The sequence below is a fragment of the Lampetra fluviatilis genome, chromosome 56, assembly GCF_964198595.1.
Source record: "Lampetra fluviatilis chromosome 56, kcLamFluv1.1, whole genome shotgun sequence".
In the NCBI taxonomy this organism is placed as follows: Eukaryota; Metazoa; Chordata; class Hyperoartia; order Petromyzontiformes; family Petromyzontidae; genus Lampetra; species Lampetra fluviatilis.
In genome coordinates, this window is record NC_136330.1 from 4,248,437 (window position 1) to 4,266,156 (window position 17,720).

The 17,720-nt window shown below is 49.2% G+C and overlaps 1 protein-coding gene across 2 annotated transcripts in view; it reads left to right on the plus strand.

Annotated features, from left to right (window-relative positions):
• The window catches only part of LOC144950104 (disks large homolog 2-like), a 422,604-nt gene that overhangs the window by 76,791 nt on the left and 328,093 nt on the right, over window positions 1–17,720 (plus strand). The gene's annotated exons all lie outside the window — the stretch shown is intronic.

Consider the following 17,720-nt stretch of genomic DNA (forward strand, 5'->3'; position numbering starts at 1 on the left):
CGTGAAGATAGAGTAATTCATCTTGTTTGGGTAAAAACATACTACGAACTAAAATCTTTTATTTACCAGGCAAAGCCCACTGAGCTTTTATGTATTTTTTTTTAATAGGCGACCTCTGCCATCGAAGCGGATGATTATCATCACATGTGGTCATTAAATCATTTCTAGTCGTAGACAAATAATCGAAACGCGTGTCTGAATGTGGAGGTGCAAAACCACTGGTGGAACCCGGAGTACAATCCACGTGGTCACCACGGGGAGAGGGAGGGAGAGAACACGCGGGATCGAACCCACGACATTCCTGCGTACCGGACGAGGGAGTCAACCCATCGCTACAGCATTTCCCCAAAATAGGCCTGGGACCACGCGTTGAAGGGATTTATCAGGAGTTGTTCCGGGACGGGATCTTCCCAGGGGGTCAATGTTTTGGCACGGTGTTGTGCACCGTCCAAAAATGTTTTAAAAACTGTGAAATCTTGGCGCTATGACTCATCACCGTCCATCTTAAGGGGGTGTTTTCTTTTTTTTTCTCGAGATTTCCTCTCTCGCTCTCTCCTCGCGTCTCTCCCACCCCCCCCCCCAGGGTCATTAATAATTTCAAGACAAAGCTATCGCTTTCAAAACGTTTCCCGTCTACACGAAGCCCTCTCGCTCACTCGCTGTCGCGCCCTCCAATCTGCTTCCCCGCCTGACGTGACCCCAGAAGCTGCCGTTTCTGGGACGCGGAATGACACGATCTGAGCGCATCATTATGTCGCAACGCTCCCCCTCTGTCAGTCCGAGCGGGTTCGAGGTTTTGGCCAACGGTGACCGATAAATCTTCTCCTTAAATCGCGTGAATGTATACGTGCCGTTAAACCCCTCCACCACACGCCACGTAGACAAAAAGGTGAGAATTCTAGATTTGAAGCTTTTGTGACTGCAAGGATTCATATTCTTAGGTTTTTTCGGTAAAGTCACGTAGATAAAAAATAAAAATTAATAAAAAAAAATATTCAGGGCCCACCTTGGCTCCTCCCACCCTCGACCAGTATATATACAAGGACTGTTTTCTTGGAATTTCTCTTCCTTGATACAGCTATCGTGCTGTGACGGTTCCACCTGAAAACGGAAGCTTGTGTTGCCTCCGAAACTTCGTGATTTTTATTTGATTTGTATTTTACTTTTATAAATTTTAATTTTTTATCTACGTGACTTTACCGAAAAAAACCTAAAAAGGTGAGAATCAATTACGACGTGATGACACCACTTTTCCGTTATTTAAGACGGCGGACAGGAAGACCTCTTGACAATTCTAGATTTGAAGCTTTCGTGACTGCAAGGATGCATACTCTTAGGTTTTTTTCGGTAAAGTCACGTAGGTAAAAATAGAAAATAAATAATAAAATATAATAGAAATAATAATAGAAATAAAATAATACATCACGACGTTTCGGAGGCAACACAAGTCTCTGTCATCAGGTGGGACCGTCACAGCTGAATTTACTGTATTAAGTGAGCTAAAAATCCAAGAGGCAAGCCTTTAAATACAAGTTAATACAAGTCTTGACAATTCCAAAAAAAGTTGCTGTGATCACCAGCGAAAGCCACCGCGTTCGCCAATCGCCAGCGAATGTGGTGGGTTTACTCTGCAGCACACAACCGGTTGTGCTGAAGTAGCAACTCATCATCACGTTTTGTTAACGTGACAAACCTTACTAATTGGCTGCGGAGGGGTTTAATTGACGCATTCGATCTAACCGTGAAAAAAACCCCTGAAATTCGGATTCTATTAGAATCATCTCTTCTAGATTTGAAGCTTTCGTGACTGCAAGGATTCATACTCATAGGTTTTTTCCGTATATACGGGGTAGTATTTCTTGTGATCTCTCATTTACTTGATACAGCTGTCGTGGCTGTGACGGTTCCACCTGAAGACGGAGGCTTGTGTTGCTTCTGAAACGTCGTGAATTTTTTAATTTGTTTTATTTTAATTTTATTAATTTACATTTTTTACCTACGTGACTTTACCGAAAAAACCTAAGAGTATAATCATCTCCTCGCCGGTGGCTTTAAAACCCCGTTTTTTTTCCACGACCGAATTTGACATCCACGCGCGCGCACGCCGTTCCTCTCGGACCGCTTTGACCTTCATCCAGGCGATGAGCGTCGCCGATCGAGCAATGGGCAATGAACCCCACGGCGGCAAAACTTGCGGACACATTATCAACGCGCATCTCCCTCCGCCGCGCGGATGCATTCTTTCCGCCGACGTCCGCTCGCCCCGGTTTGGCAACTGCGGCGTTCAGCGGCTTGCCGAGAGAGGTTTCTGTCCGTGCGCGAGTGAGAGGAATCCAAATTAACCCGCCCGCCTGCCCGCCCGCCCATCCCCCCAACCGCCCGCCCGCCAGCCCGCGCCCTCCCTCCACCTCCGTTAATCCTACGGTGTCAAGGATGGCAAAAAAGATGCCCGATCGGTGCCAATAATGCGACGTCAGGCGACCGGCTCGCGTGTTTTTCCCGGCCCGACCGATTGACCGCCGCCGACCCCCCGGCGCCGCGTTTTTGGCGCGGCATCGCCCCCCCTCCTCCTCGTCGCTCCGTCAGTGATCGCGGATCCGACCGCCAAACGCGACGGTAATCGCCCGGGCGCGTTCGCTCGCTTCTAAAGCGAGAAATTCCCTCCCACCTCCCACCGCCCCCCCCACCCCCCAGCGCTTTAATTTTATTTTTTGTCGAGCCACCTGCTTGCGCACAGAGATACTGTCACCTGTCATCTCCCACGGACGTTCGCACGCCGACCTGCCTCGGTGTCCGACCCATCGGCAGAGGTCGAAAACGGGTTTTGATTCCTTACCCGTACCCGTACCCGGCCGCACCAGGGTCGCAAATGGGTACCCATACCCGTACCCGGCCGGGTACGGGTACCCATTTCCTATCCGTACCCTACCCGAAATGAGAGACAAACGGTTACTCAGCAGTGACTCACGGCCTACCCGTACCCGGCCGCACCAGGGTCGCAAACGGGTACCCGTACCCGGCCGGGTACGGGGAGCCGGGTATCGGGTAGGATACGGGTATCGGGTACCCGGTTGCGACCTCTGCCAGTCGGACACGCGTAACCGTCGTGGTAAAAGCCGATCTCGTGGAATGGAAAAAGCCGCGCCGAGCCAAAGGGACTGCTTTTTTCGGCAGGGTCCTGCCACGTTGGGGTGTCTCTCTCTTTTAACCCTTTCCCGTTCCGATGACGTTTTTCTCCCTCCGATTCCGTGCCGGAGTCGCAAGTGAAGGGCCACGCGGGTGGGGCGTGTGCCACGGTGTTGCCGGCGGTCGTGTCGCTACGGTTCTCTGCGGCCAGTAACGGCGTCTTTGAAAACGACGGCGCTGCCATTCGCTGCCGCTCGCGCGTTACGAAAATTCGGCGGTGAACGGGGGACTCCCACCCGCCCGCCCGCAACCCTGCAACTTGCAAGATGTCTCGGAACGAGAAAAGGGCTCAGATGTTTTCAGCCAGTTTATGAGCGCTTCCACGCGCGGAAAGGGAAACCAAAGCACCTGGAGAAAACCCACGCGCACGGTGGGGCAACGCTGCACCCCCCCGTACAGATGGCAGCAGATGGAAATGACTCCGTACTTTCCTGTACCGCGTGCTCCCGGCGAGACGGCATCTAATGCACCTTAATTCTAGATTTGAAGCTTTCGTGACTGCAAGGATTCATACTCTTAGTTCTTTCGGTAAAGTCACGTAGGTAAAAAAAATAATTAAAATTAATAAAAATAAAATTAAAAATAAAAATCACGCAAATTTGGCTTTGACGGTCCCACCTGATGACGGAGACTTGTGTTGCCTCCGAAACGTCGTGATTTTTATTTTTTATTTTATTTTTATTAATTTTAATTTAATTTTTTTACCTACGTGACTTTACCGAAAGAACTAAGAGTATCTAATGCACCTTCTGGGCGGCCGCGGGAAGGGAGTTTTGCGGCATCTCTGTGTGATCCGCCAACCCTGGCTGCTGCCTTCGCAGTGCTGGATCACAGGCAGCCGCATGCAGCGTATCTCCTACCGCCTGTGTGCGTGAGCGAGTCCCTTCAAGTGATCAACGTAGAGTTCATCTTCTTGGTTCTTTCAGTAAAGTCACGTAGAAGGGAAGTAAAAAAATAATAAAAAATAAAAAATGATAAAAGAATTCTCACGACGTTTCGGCCACAATGCAAGTCACCTGAGGACGGCTACTTGCGTTGTGGCCGAAACGTCGTGAGAATAGTATTTTATTATGTTTTATTTTTATTATGTTATTACTTCCCTTCTACGTGACTTTACCGAAAGAACCAAGAAGATGAATCCCTGCAGTCACGAAAGCTTTAAATCGAAATTCAACGTAGAGTTGTTTACCTCTGATTTTGATTTCTCGTGTGCATGTTTATGGTTGTCTTTATGATAAGTTATTGATGGTATTTTTAGTATTTTTATCATCACCACCACCACCACGATCCATGGGTAGATAGCCCGTAGATGTCCACTACATATTTCGTCATTTTTAGAAAGTAATATAGTGTTTCACAGTTCATGTATATATATCTTTTATTTTTATTTATTAAATATTTTAAAGATTATATTACGTTTATCTCTCTTTAGAATCCCTCGTTTTTGTTGCGTTTAGATACTCTCTCGAATAGCGTTTAGCTTTTTCCATGAATGCTTTATAAAATAAATATGTATTTTAAAAGAATCTACACCGCAGTAAATGTCATACGCAGAAAGCAAATGCACCAGTCTTGTTTTTTTTTACCTAGAATACACACAACGCATATACCCGCACCCCAGTGTGTACACGGTGGTATCCAGGCATCTTGTGACCCCCCCCCCAATTAATTGACCCCAAACATTGTTTCTTTTTATTTTTTCCGCCTGAGGACGACCGCTTGTGTTGCGATCGAAATGTCGTGATATATTATTTTTTGTTTTATTTTATTTTTCTACCTTACGTGACTTTACCGAAAGAACCAAAGAGTATGGATTCCTGCGGTCACGAAAGCTTCAAATCAAGATCAAATCAAGATTGTGTCTCCTCTTTGCCTCTCTCTTTCCGTTTTAAATCAACGGTACTTTAAGAAAAATATATATTAAGTTTTAGAGAATTAAAATGGGGGTCACGAGACATCTGGACCAAGCTGTACAGGGGCTAATTTACTTATGAACGAGTTAGGTTCCAGAGGTGTCTGTTCGTAAGTCGATTTGTTCGTAAGTCCAACTTTACTCCCATCGATTCCAAACATCCTATACGGCATGTACACTAAACACGGGGAATGGCTTTAAAAGTTGTATAATCTCCTGGAGATATCGATGTCACTGGTTCTTCATGTTCTGTAGATGTAGATGCCACTGGTTTACACGTTCTGCAGATGTAGATGCCACTGGTTCTTCATGTTCTGGAGATGTAGAAGCCACTGGTTCTTCACGTTCTGCAGATGTAGATGCCACTGGTTCTTCATGTTCTGGAGATGTAGAAGCCACTGGTTCTTCATGTTCTGGAGATGTAGAAACCACTGGTTCTTCACGTTCTGCAGATATAGAGGCCACTGGTTCTTCACGTTCTGTAGATGTAGATGCCACTGGTTCTTCATGTTCTGGAGATATAGATGCCACTGGTTCTTCATATTCTGTAGATGTAGATGCCACTGGTTCTTCATGTTCTGCAGATGTAGAAGCCACTGGTTCTTCACGTTCTGTAGATGTAGATGCCACTGGTTCTTCACGTTCTGCAGATGTAGATGCCACTGGTTATTCACGTTCTGGAGATGTAGATGCCACTGGTTCTTCACGTTCTGTAGATGTAGAAGCCACTGGTTCTTCATATTCTGGAGATGTAGAAGCCACTGGTTCTTCACGTTCTGTAGGTGTAGATGCCACTGGTTCTTCACGTTCTGCAGATGTAGATGCCACTGGTTCTTCATGTTCTGGAGATGTAGATGCCACTGGTTCTTCACGTTCTGCAGATGTAGATGCCACTGGTTCTTCATGTTCTGGAGATGTAGATGCCACTGATTCTTCATGTTCTGTAGATGTAGATGTCACTGGTTCTTCACGTTCTGCAGATGTAGATGCCACTGGTTCTTCACGTTCTGTAGATATAAATGCCACTGGTTCTTCATGTTCTGGAGATGTAGAGGCCACTGATTCTTCATGTTCTGTAGATGTAGATGCCACCGATTCTTCATGTTCTGTAGATGTAGATGCCACTGGTTCTTCATGTTCTGCAGATGTAGATGCCACTGGTTCTTCACGTTCTGTAGATGCAGATGCCACTGGTTCTTCATGTTCTGGAGATGTAGAAGCCACTGGTTTTTCATGTTCTGTAGGTGTAGATGCCACTGGTTCTTCACGTTCTGTAGATGTAGATGCCACTGGTTCTTCACGTTCTGTAGATGCAGATGCCACTGGTTCTTCATGTTCTGGAGATGTAGAAGCCACTGGTTTTTCATGTTCTGTAGGTGTAGATGCCACTGGTTCTTCACGTTCTGTAGATGTAGATGCCACTGGTTCTTCACGTTCTGTAGATGTAGATGCCACTGATTCTTCATGTTCTGTAGATGTAGATGCCACTGATGCCACCACCGCCATCGATTGCGCGGCGGTTGAACTTACGACTATCGGTCCGAACAGGCAACTGGATATATATGTAGTATTGTGAATTACGGCGGGAGACCACTTGACGGGTAGCACACTTTATTAACACTTGTCTTGCCACAATAACACGTGTGGTCACTACAGCTCACGCTACACGTTCCACCCGACACGTGTGGTTACTACAGCTCACGCTACACGTTCCACCCGACACGTGTGGTTACTACAGCTCACGCTACACGTTCCACCCGGCGACACACACACGGGCATTCCAGCCCCGTAGCATCCGGGGGAACCTACAGACTCACCCCAGCTTGGGTATAGGTCACGACCGCTGGGTCCCGCGGCCCGGCTCTCACACGGACGTCCGGCCCCGGGTCCCAAGGTCCCGCCTCTGAGCCACACAGGGTCCCGGTCCTTACAAGGACAGCGGGACTAGGTGTCTCAGGGCCCTATCTCTTCCTCCTCCGTCTTCCGTCTTCACTGGTCACCAACTCCCCGAGTGCCCGCGCGCATCGCCTTATATAGCCCTCTGCTCCCGAGGGGGCGGAGCCTATGCGGACCGCGATGTGAGCACCCACCCTAGTCGACCAATCGCCACGCGCTGCCACACGATCCCTTCTTCCAGCTTGTGTCAGTAGCACACAACCAATCACCACGCGCTGCCACACGATCCATCACTGTCAGCGCGCGTCACCAACACACAGCCAATCACCACCACATAACCCATGACCCCGCGCTGCCCTACGATCCCTCACTGTCAGCGCGCGTCACCAACACACAGCCAATCACCACGCGCTGCCACACGATCCCTACTGCCAGCGCGTATCGCCACTACATATAGACCAGGTTTTTTTGTATCTCTGAAAGTTCGTACGTCGAATGTTCGTAATTAGAGGAGAGTTCGCACAGTGCTTTACACGGTGTGTGTTTCGGTAACTCAACGCGTTCGTCAATGACACCGCGTTTTGCCTTTAAAGGAAACAAAAAACAATTGTACGTATGAAAGGCGACGTTTCGAGCAACGGCCCTTATCCATGGCACGTAAATACGTTTAGGTTCAGTGGTTGGCAACCAAACTAGCAAGAAGAACCAACGTTTTTTTTCGAATTGGGTAAAAAATACAACCAACTCAATATTTCAAGACGTGCGCGACACACCGTGTGGCGAATACGAGATGGTGGTGGTCCTCCTTCATGATAACGTCATCAAGCGGTCACTTAAAGAGCAACCGCACGCAGCTCCAGAGCCACGGGTCACCGACCCTTGTTCATGGTGAACTGGACTCCCTCGGTAAACTGGACTTCGATGGTAAACTATACGACCATGGTGAACTGGACTCCCATGGTGAACTATACTACCATGGTAAACTGGACTCCCATGGTGAACTATACTACCATAGTGAACTGGACTCCCATGGTAAACTGGCCTCCCATGGTAAACTGACCTCCCATGGTGAACTGGACTCCCATGGTAAACTGGACTTACATGGTAAACTGGACTCCCATGGTGAACTGGCCTCCCATGGTGAACTGGGCTCCCGTGGTAAACTGGACTCCCATGGTAAACTGGACTTACATGGTAAACTGGACTCTCATGGTCAACTGGACTCACATGGTAAACTGGACTTCCATGGTGAACTGGACTCCCACGGTAAACTGAACTCCCATGGTCAAAGGCTCAGCAACCAAAAAATAACAATCCCGAGCCGTTTTTGTTGCCGTCGCGAATTCTGCAACAACAAACAGGAAAAAAACCCCCTCTCTCAATATTTCAAGATCCGCGCGACGCACGCGACGGACATACGAAAACAGTGTCCCCTCGATAAACAAGTCGCGATAAAGCGGGAGGTGGGTGGGTGGGTGGTGGTGGTGGGGGGGATCCTTAAAAAAAATCGCACGTGGCTTCCTAGCGCGCGTCAAATCGAAGGGGACAGAGGGAGAGTGGAGAGAGAGAAGAGAGAGAGAGAAGGGAGAGGGAGGGAGGGAGAAGAAAATAAAAAACCCGACGTGACCGAATCCGCGCGCGCCCGCGGTTTCTAATTTTTGCGCCGCGCGGAGACAGCGGCCGAGAGAGCGGCGCAGAGGGCGGATCGACGGCACGCGCAGAGTCACCGACACCTCCTCTTACTCCTCTTCGTGAAGAGACAGCCCCCCACCCCACCCCCACCCCACCATCCTCTTCTCCTCGCCTCGGTTTCTGTCACCGCTTCCTGCTGTTTTACAGCCGCTCTTCCACCTCCTCCTCCGTCTCTACCGCCTTCTCCATCTTCTCACCGTCCTCCACCGCCTCCTTCACTCCTCCGCTAGCACTGCCTCCTCCTCCTCCTCCACCGCCTCCTGCGCTTCTTCTCCACTGCCTCCTCCTCCTCCCCACTCACCTCCTCTTCTACCTCATCTTACTCTAGCACCACTGCTTTGTCATCTACCACCTCCACATCCTCCTCTTCCCCTCCTCTATCGCCTCCTCCTCTACCACCTCCTCTACCACCTCCACCTCTACCACCTCCTCCTCTACCACTACCTCCTCTACCACCACCTTCTCTACCACCTCCTCCTCTACCACCTCCTCCTCTACCACAACCTCCTCTACCACCATCACCTCCTCCCCCCTCTTATCTCTCTCCACTGCCAGCCGGAATTAAACTTCTCGTTTGGGCCCCGGATCGTCCGCCTGCGAATTCCACCTGGCGACAGCCCTCAGCGCGATTTCCGTTGTGATTAATTCCCAGAGAATTTTTTGTTCGCTTGCGCAAACAACAACAACAATTATAATAATATATATTTATCGTTTTAGCGTCACCATCGGTTTTATCGTACAGTGTGGCGGTCGTGACGAATAGGTTTTATATTTTTGTTCGTTTATCCGCAAGCATTTAAAACCAAAGCCACGGCGCAATTATTCGTTGGATTATTAACAGCTGGGAGCGTGGAGCGGTGGTCGAATTTGCGACCTCCGGCTGTCTGCCTGCGAGGATTTTTCTCGCTGCGGCGGAGTGGAGGTGCGGGGTGCCCTACCTCCATCGCCTCCCGCCGTCATCATCATCATCAGCAGCAGCATCATCGACGACGACGACGATGATTTTTCATCCGTGAGACCTCCGGTTGCTGTCGCCGTATGACGCTCTGAGCTGATCAAGCGCAGCAAAGTCACTCGGGGTGAGGGCGATCGCTCCGAGGGAGACGGACTAAGCGTTGCCTGTTCGAGACGCGGCACCGCCCGAGACCCCCCTCCGAAACGTCGGCGGGATGTGCGTGCGCGCGCTTGCGTGCGCGTTGAAATTTCTTTCTCGCCGTACGTAGCCAACGGCGCTAACCGGAGGTGCGCGGGGGGTGGGGTGGGGTGAGGGGGCAACAGATGCTCCGGTCGGTGGGACCGAGCGTGCCAAGATCATCGACTCGGATCGCCCGTCTCTCCGCCCGCCCGCCACGACCAAAAAACGTCTCCCTCCTGCTCCCTCTCGACTCGTGATCTCAGCTCTCCCCACCCACCTCCCCGAGTTCGAACCGCCGATTCGAACTCGGAATTGATGGTCACGGCCCCGAGCGCGCCCTAGTCCCGCAACTGGAAGCGCCGTTGGGGCCGCGTCCGGAAAAGTCCGGCGGACCCCCCTGGAGTGGATGCCGTGAGACTAGCCGGAACGGAGCGGAGCGGCATCGATTGATCGACGTGCGCCAGAATCGAACCCTGAGATATCGAGAGGCTCGGCAAGCTGCCCGATCTCAACTGCGCAGACTCGAGCAACCTCTGCCCTGGCTTTAGCCACTCGCTCCGTCATCGAGTTGACTCGATTGGACTTTGAGCGGACGACTCGATCCGACTTTGGCGACACGGAGCAAGCCTGCTTGCTCTTCTCAATCTGGCTTTGCCGGACTCAAGCTACGTGGACTTGAGTCAACTCGACCGCTTGCCCGAGCTGCACAGGCCCCGAGCTACTCAACCAGACTCGGTAATTCGGCCGACGCGGATTCGACTTGAGCCCGGGGCGCATCCTCGTCCACATTGCTCAAATTGGACTTTGCCCTACGCAGCACTCGGGAGCTTCCCTCGATTTCACCTGAGCGTGGACCCACCCTGACTTATCCGCGTGTTGCCTCCACCACCACCACCACCACTGCCACCTCCCGGCGCATCGTCCAGCTCCAGTCTTCATCGTAGCCACCGCTGCCGCCACCACCGCGAGCCCATGCCGGTGCCACGTGGTGGCCCGGGCGACACCAAGCCGTCGCTGGACTGCTTCTCGCCCATGCTGTGCCACTGCAAACTCGCCTGCACCAACAGCACCATCTCGCTCATGTTCGGCTGCAAGGTGGGCCCAGCCAGATGTCTCCGCGTCTCCCTCTCTGTCCGTGTCGTTCTCTCTCTCTGCACTCTCTCTCTCTGCCTTTCCCGTCTGGCGAGTGGCATGCCGTGCCCTGTAAGGGGGACGGGGCGGTGGGGATGGGGGGTGGTGGGTTGGAGGAAACTTGTTTTCAAGAGGCGGCACGGAGCGGTCAATTTTATTGCAAACCCTCTCGGCGAATGTCGGACGCTGAACGAAACAGGTGTGACGGTGCGATCTGCCATCTGTACGATGTTACGCTCCGCTCTGGCTATCATCATCCCCTGTGCACACGAGGAAAAGCCGCGATGCTCGTTGTATGTATGTTGAACTTATTTCGTACCGTACGTAGCCAACCGGGCTAATCGGAGGTGAGCCTGGTCTCATGAGTTGTATGTATGTTGAACTTCTTTCGTACCGTACGTAGCCAACCGGGCTAATCGGAGGTGAGCCTGGTCTCATGAGTTGTATGTATGTTGAACTTATTTCGTACCGTACGTAGCCAACCATGCTAATTGGAGGCAATCCTGGTCTCATTATTTGTATGACTGTACTATGTTGAACTTCTTTCGTACCGTACATAGCCAACTGTGCTAATCGGAGGCTATCCCCGGTCTCATGAGTTGTATGAATGTTGAACTTCTTTCTCACCATACGTAGCCAAACATGCTAATCGGAGGCTATCCTGGCCTCATGAGATGTACGCATGTTGAATTCCTTTCGCACTGTATGCACCCAACCGTGCTAATCGGAGGTGCTTAATTGCACCTTATGTTTTTGACATTCTGGTCACCTCCTTTTCAACATTTTTTTGACTTGGCTTTATAAAAATGTGGCGGGAGGGCTGAGATTTTATATGGGGGCGGGGGCTTAGCCCCCCCCCTCCAGCCTCTCCCAACCCCCTGTCCCGCACACCACTGAGCTGCAGAATGATAAATGGAGCAAACGAATAAACTAATTGCGGAGTCGTTTCGTTTCATCGCCGAAAGCCAACAACGGTTCGAGAGAGGGCCGATACGCCCTCGTCGTTATTCAGCAATGGTTAACAACGTTACGCATATCAGCGTTTGTTTAAATCCCCTGCCGGATGAAGGCCTCCCCATCGCCGGTTCAGTGCTGCTTCCATCATCCGTCGACCTCAAAGGAACTCTTTTTTCTTTTTTGGGTCAGGCGGTGCCCTGCCAAACTTTTACAGCCGGCGGATAATGCGGCTGCTGCGGCTGCTGCTGCGTGTCCATCCAAAATAGAACAATGTGCAAGGTATTTTATTCAGTATTAGAAACATGCGTTTAGATTATTTATTCGTCTGCTAGAATTGTCCGAATGATAAGCCACGCCGTTGAGCGATCATTCGTGATGGTGAGGTCAGATTTGAAGCTTTCGTGACTGCAAAGATTCATACTCTTAGGTTTTTTCGGTAAAGTCACGTATTTGTTTCTTGCTGTGGTTGTCCCACCTGATGACGGACGCTTGTGTTGCGCCCGAAACGTCGTGATTTATTATTTTATTTCTATGATTATTTCTATCATTTTATTACTTATTTTCATTATTTATTTTTCTCTACGTGACTTTACCGAAAAAACCTAAGAGTATGGTCAGGTCACTTTTGAAAAATAAGTGAATACCTCAGTGGGCCTGGTAGGATGTGGATGGTTTAGTTTCATTTGTTTGTGTTTGTGCGATTTGTTTACCTTTCTTGTACTTTTCACTCCTATCGTGTTGTTCTATTGTTTGTTGTTGTAACGTTCTTAGCCAAACCGACTGGACGTGCGTGACAAAGAGCTTCATAGCTCATCGGATTTCACCAGTATAAATTCATATTCTGATTCTGATTGATTTTGCATTTGGCTGCTGCTGTAAAAAAAATGTATTTCTTATTTTCACTTCTGAAAAAGAGCTCTGTGGCTCAGTGGACCTTACACGTGGTAAAATACAAAATATTTCTAGATTTGAAGCTTTCGTGAATGCAAGGATTCATACTCTTAGGTTTGCTTTTATGGCTTTATTTTGGTGATTTCGAAAAGTTTTTTGGTTTGGCCATGTTTGTTTGTTGTAGTACGGAGTTAGACTGATGGCCTTAATCTAAGTTGTCTTGTGGTTGTTGTTGTTGTTTGACTTGCATCCCACTGGGATTTTTGCACACAGCGTTGGTGTACGGTGCTTTTTCTGCAATATTTTGCTGTCCTTTCTTAGATTTTCTGTTTGCACATAGTAACATAGTCACTTTAAGATGTTTTCTTGCTCATATTTTAGTTTTTTGTTTTTTGTTTGTTGCGGTTGCACCCGATTCAAGAGCCGAGTGGCTCACGGGGCTACACCTAATAAATGAACTTGAACTTGAGAATCGACGCGCGTTTAGAGAGTATTTCGCTACTGCTGGAAACTTCCACGTGATGAAGAAGCCGCTTCAGTTTGGGCTACAATTTGTCTCCTCTCTTTAACTTTCCATTCGCGAAGGAGATGTGGGGGCGCGTCGGCCCGTTGATGTCCCGATGCGTTTGACGATCACACCCGGCAGTTTTCCGGGTAATATCTAAAGCCAGGAGGTGCTATGCTTTGGGGGGGGGAGGGCGGGTCTCGAACGGGGCGTTCGATTTGCATTCTGCATCGGTCGTCCAGTCGCCCACCGTTGCATTTCATCGCTAATTGAATTGAGACGAATGGCAGTGCCGGCGTGTGCCCGAGCTGCCGCGTCCTTCAAGGCAATTAGCTACCCCCTCTCCTCGTCGTTATTTAGTACACGGGTTGATTTACAAATACCGTGGTGCAAGGGCGGGGGCGGGGGGAACAAAAAAAGTAACGAAAAAAATCCAACTCAGGAACGTTCGCATCTCGAGAAATGAACACACCGGCATTTAAAGGGCGTGTGATCTCCCCCTCTTCACCCCCCCCCCCGCCCCCCCCGTCGGTACGTCAACATGACTTCAGAACTGGGCTGCGGGTGCAACGTTCCGAGTTTCTTGATGCTCATGAATTGGCTGCAAACACCTTATTCCTTACTCTTAGGTTTTTTCGGTAAAGTCACGTAGGTAAAACATTTAAATTAATAAAAGTAAAATAAAACAAATTAAAAAATTCACGACGTTTCGGAAGCAACACAAGCCTCCGTCTTCAGGTTGGAACCGTCACAGCCACGACAGCTGTATCAAGTAAATGAGAGATCACAAGAAATACCACCCCATATATATAATGGTTGAGGGGGGAAGGGCCAGGAACGGCACACTTTTTATTAATATGGTAAGGTGAGGCTTAAGACCAAGAGTAGACTGCATAACAAAGGACTGAGCCTTTGTTATGGAGAGGTGCGGTTTGTTCCTTTCCCGTTCCGAGACGTCTGCAAGTTGTAAGGGTGGGAGGGTGGGCAGGCGTCCCGTTCACCGCTGAATCTCGGAACGCGCGAGCGGGCTCAGCGTTAATCTTGTTTGGAGAGGCGTAGTAGCGCCGTTGCTTTGTAAAGACGTCGTGCTCACCGCAGAGCACTGTAGCGACACGACCTCCACTCTACGATAGCCGGCGCCAAACTGTGCCACATGCCCTCCCCGCACGGCCTTGTGGGAGCCTCGATACATCTTCCGACCTGGCGACGTACCGATAGAGTTATTTTATTTCAGTTTTTCTTCCGATTCGATGCCGATGACGTACTGTACACGCGCGTGCACCTACGTCATCGGAACAGAATCGGGAGAAGAAACTGATGACGCACACGTAAGTCATCGGAATGGGAAAGGGTTAAGGAAGCGTGTCAAGCGCCCAACAACGCGAGGCTCAACCCAAAAAACACATGACGCAGCACGACCGCGAAAAAAACCCTACGCAGGCAGTGTTCAAGTTTTACGTTTAGTTTGATTTGTTACACTGATGATGATGATGGATGATGATGACGATGCTGTTCTGCCAGTTGCCACGCGGGAGATTCGCGGTGCTGCGTGAGCTGCAGCAGCAGCAGCAGCAGCAACAAAAACAAAAACGTCGATATCGCAGAGAATGAGTCCAGCAGGGTCCTTAATGAATGTTGCGCAACTAACAAACGAAGCATTCAACAACGGTCGTGAACTCAACACATGCAAATTACAACAAAACCAGTGCACATATAACGAGAGGGCGAGAGGCGCCAGAAAAAACGTTAGGTAGGGGCGCAAGTAAGCCCTATATTTTAATTCTAGATTTGAAGCTTTCGTTACTGTAAGGATTCATACTCTTAGGTTTTTTCGGTAAAGTCACGTAGGTAAAAAAATAAAATTAATAAAAGTAATACTGTAATAGGAATCAAATCAAATAATAAATCACGATGTTTCGGAGGCAACACAAGTCTCCGTTATCAGGTGGGACCGTCACAGCGAGATTTACTGTATCAAGTGAGGCAAAGATTCCGAGATACAAGTTCTTAAATACAAGTTAAGGGGGGGGGAGGGGGGGAGGGGCTTATCTGAATGTGGTAGCCAATGAATGTGTAGTGGTGTTAACTACTCGCTGTTCGCAAACTGTGAGAGAGCGGATCGTAAACAAGGTATTCCCGCTCAATCAAACGGTCAGGGTCAAATGGGGTGAGGTAGGATCCAAACGCCAGATTGGGAAGGACCAATCGGAGGGTTCCACAAGGTGGCCGGGGATTGGAAAACCCGGCCACGAACAGGTATAAAAGCCAGAGCGCTGAGAGCTATTGGCCAGTTCTGCTACACGAAGACCCAAGTCGGCCGAAGACATCTAGGACCCTGGACCAAGCCCTCCAGCCCGTATCAGGGCTGGGGCTCAGAGTAACCAGTGGTCGGGGAGAGATCCCCTAGGTCCAGCCAGAGGATGCTGGGATAGCAGGGAGATTAGAGAGCTGTACAAGGTCTGGAGCTGTACCTCCTCAGGGTAACGGGTGAGGGGACCATATACCCCCTTTGTGTGATAGGGACTATGTATTAAGATAATAAACAGTGTGTGCCATAAAGAAGTTTAGAAGTCCGTCCTTTACAACACTACAAATGGAACAAATGCTCGCGATTTGAAAGGGACGGCGACGTCAGACGTAGCCCTGTGATTGCATCTTCCGGGTTACCGTTCACTTTGCACAGCATAATGCACCGCTCGCCCACAGAGTTCCAGGTGGACATTTGTTCGTCTCACGACGTGACGCCAATAGCACAAATGGAATATGTATCTGTGGCGCTTCAACAGCACCGGTCATGATGAAACACCCTCATCTTGATTTGAAGCTTTGGCGGCTGCAGGAATCCATACACGAGCGTCCGTCATCAGGTGACGGACGCTTGTGTTGCGCCCAAAACGTCGTGATTTATTTTATTTGATACCTACGTGACTTTACGGAAAGGACCAGAGAGTATGAATGCCCTCATCTTCTGGATGTTTTTACTCGTCATCGTGACTTCATGGTCTCAGCCAATGGCTGCGTCAAAAAAAAAAAAAACTCGTCGCATTTTAGTTTGGGTTTTCACCTCTCACGGCTTGAATTTGAGCTCTGAGATTGAATTTCGATTCGACCGTCGTGCCCACGATCATTTACTCCCAGAGGCAGAGTGTGTGGGCGTAGTGGTGCCCTCGTGTGTGTGTGCGTGCGTGCAACTGCCCCTTGAAGGAATCTCAGAACCAGCTCTACGATATCCGCTTACGTGTGCCGAACTGGTGCTGGCGAGGATTGCGATGCTCTTGCGGGAGATGCAAATTCATCCCTTGTCTCACCAAGTGCAACCGATAGCAGGGTCGGGACAATATTTTCGTTAATATTTCTCAGCATTGCTTTTCAACTTATCCCTCGGAGGTAGCCCTGTGGTGTCCGCTTCCACGGGTTATTCACTTAGCACGTAGGGCTGCACCGCTGTATGGGAGATCCAAATGAATTATTCATCCCATGAGAGGCCACCCATAGCACATCCGGGATGTGAGAAAGATACAAATGCGGCGGGAAGTCACGCAGAGGATGAGGGTGATTGTTAAAAAAAATTAACCCGTAAAAACAAAGTTTTTCACTATAAATCCTTTATATGCGTGGCATCGGTTTTATTTTATTATTCATTTCTGTTTTTCTTGAGTAAGAGTTTCATTTTTATCACATTGGTATTTTAAATTAAATATGAAAAAAAATTTTCCCACGCACAACGAGTCTGTGTGCAAAATGTCAGCTCGATTGGATCACGGAAAGTGGGTTAAAAAACGACCGAAAGATTTGCACGGTCGTAAGCGCGCAAGCAAGCAAGCAAGTGAACTTAATATAAAGGATTTAAAAATGCACAGCACTGCGTCAGCAGTCGCTGCCGGAAGGGTCGGGAAACAACGAGAGAGTGAGAGTTATTTTTGAGAAGCAGAGGAATGCCCTAGATTCGAATAAAAGTGGGTCAATAAAAAAACCCATTAAACTATTAATATTTTACCAGGTAAGGCCCACTGAGCTATATAGCTCATTTTCAGAAGCGACCTGTCCATCACAAATGATAGCCCAACCAAGTGGCTTGTCACGTGCAAATGTATAGCAGCCAAATACTCTAAATGCGTGACGTTGATTCTAAATGTGGAGGGAAAACCGGGGAACCCGGAGAAAAATCCACACGACCACGGGGAGAACACACAAGCTCCAAATATACAGCAGCAGGCATCAGCGTCGGGATCAAACTCACGATCTCCTGCATACCAGGCGAGGTAGTTAATACAGGTAGTCCCCGACTTACGACGGTCCGACTTACGATATTTCGATCTTACGATGGCGATATCGATACGACAAAATTGTAAAATATTTTTAATTTCGCGCGGCAGGCAAATGCAGCGGCGTACGAGGTACGATGCTGTACGTTG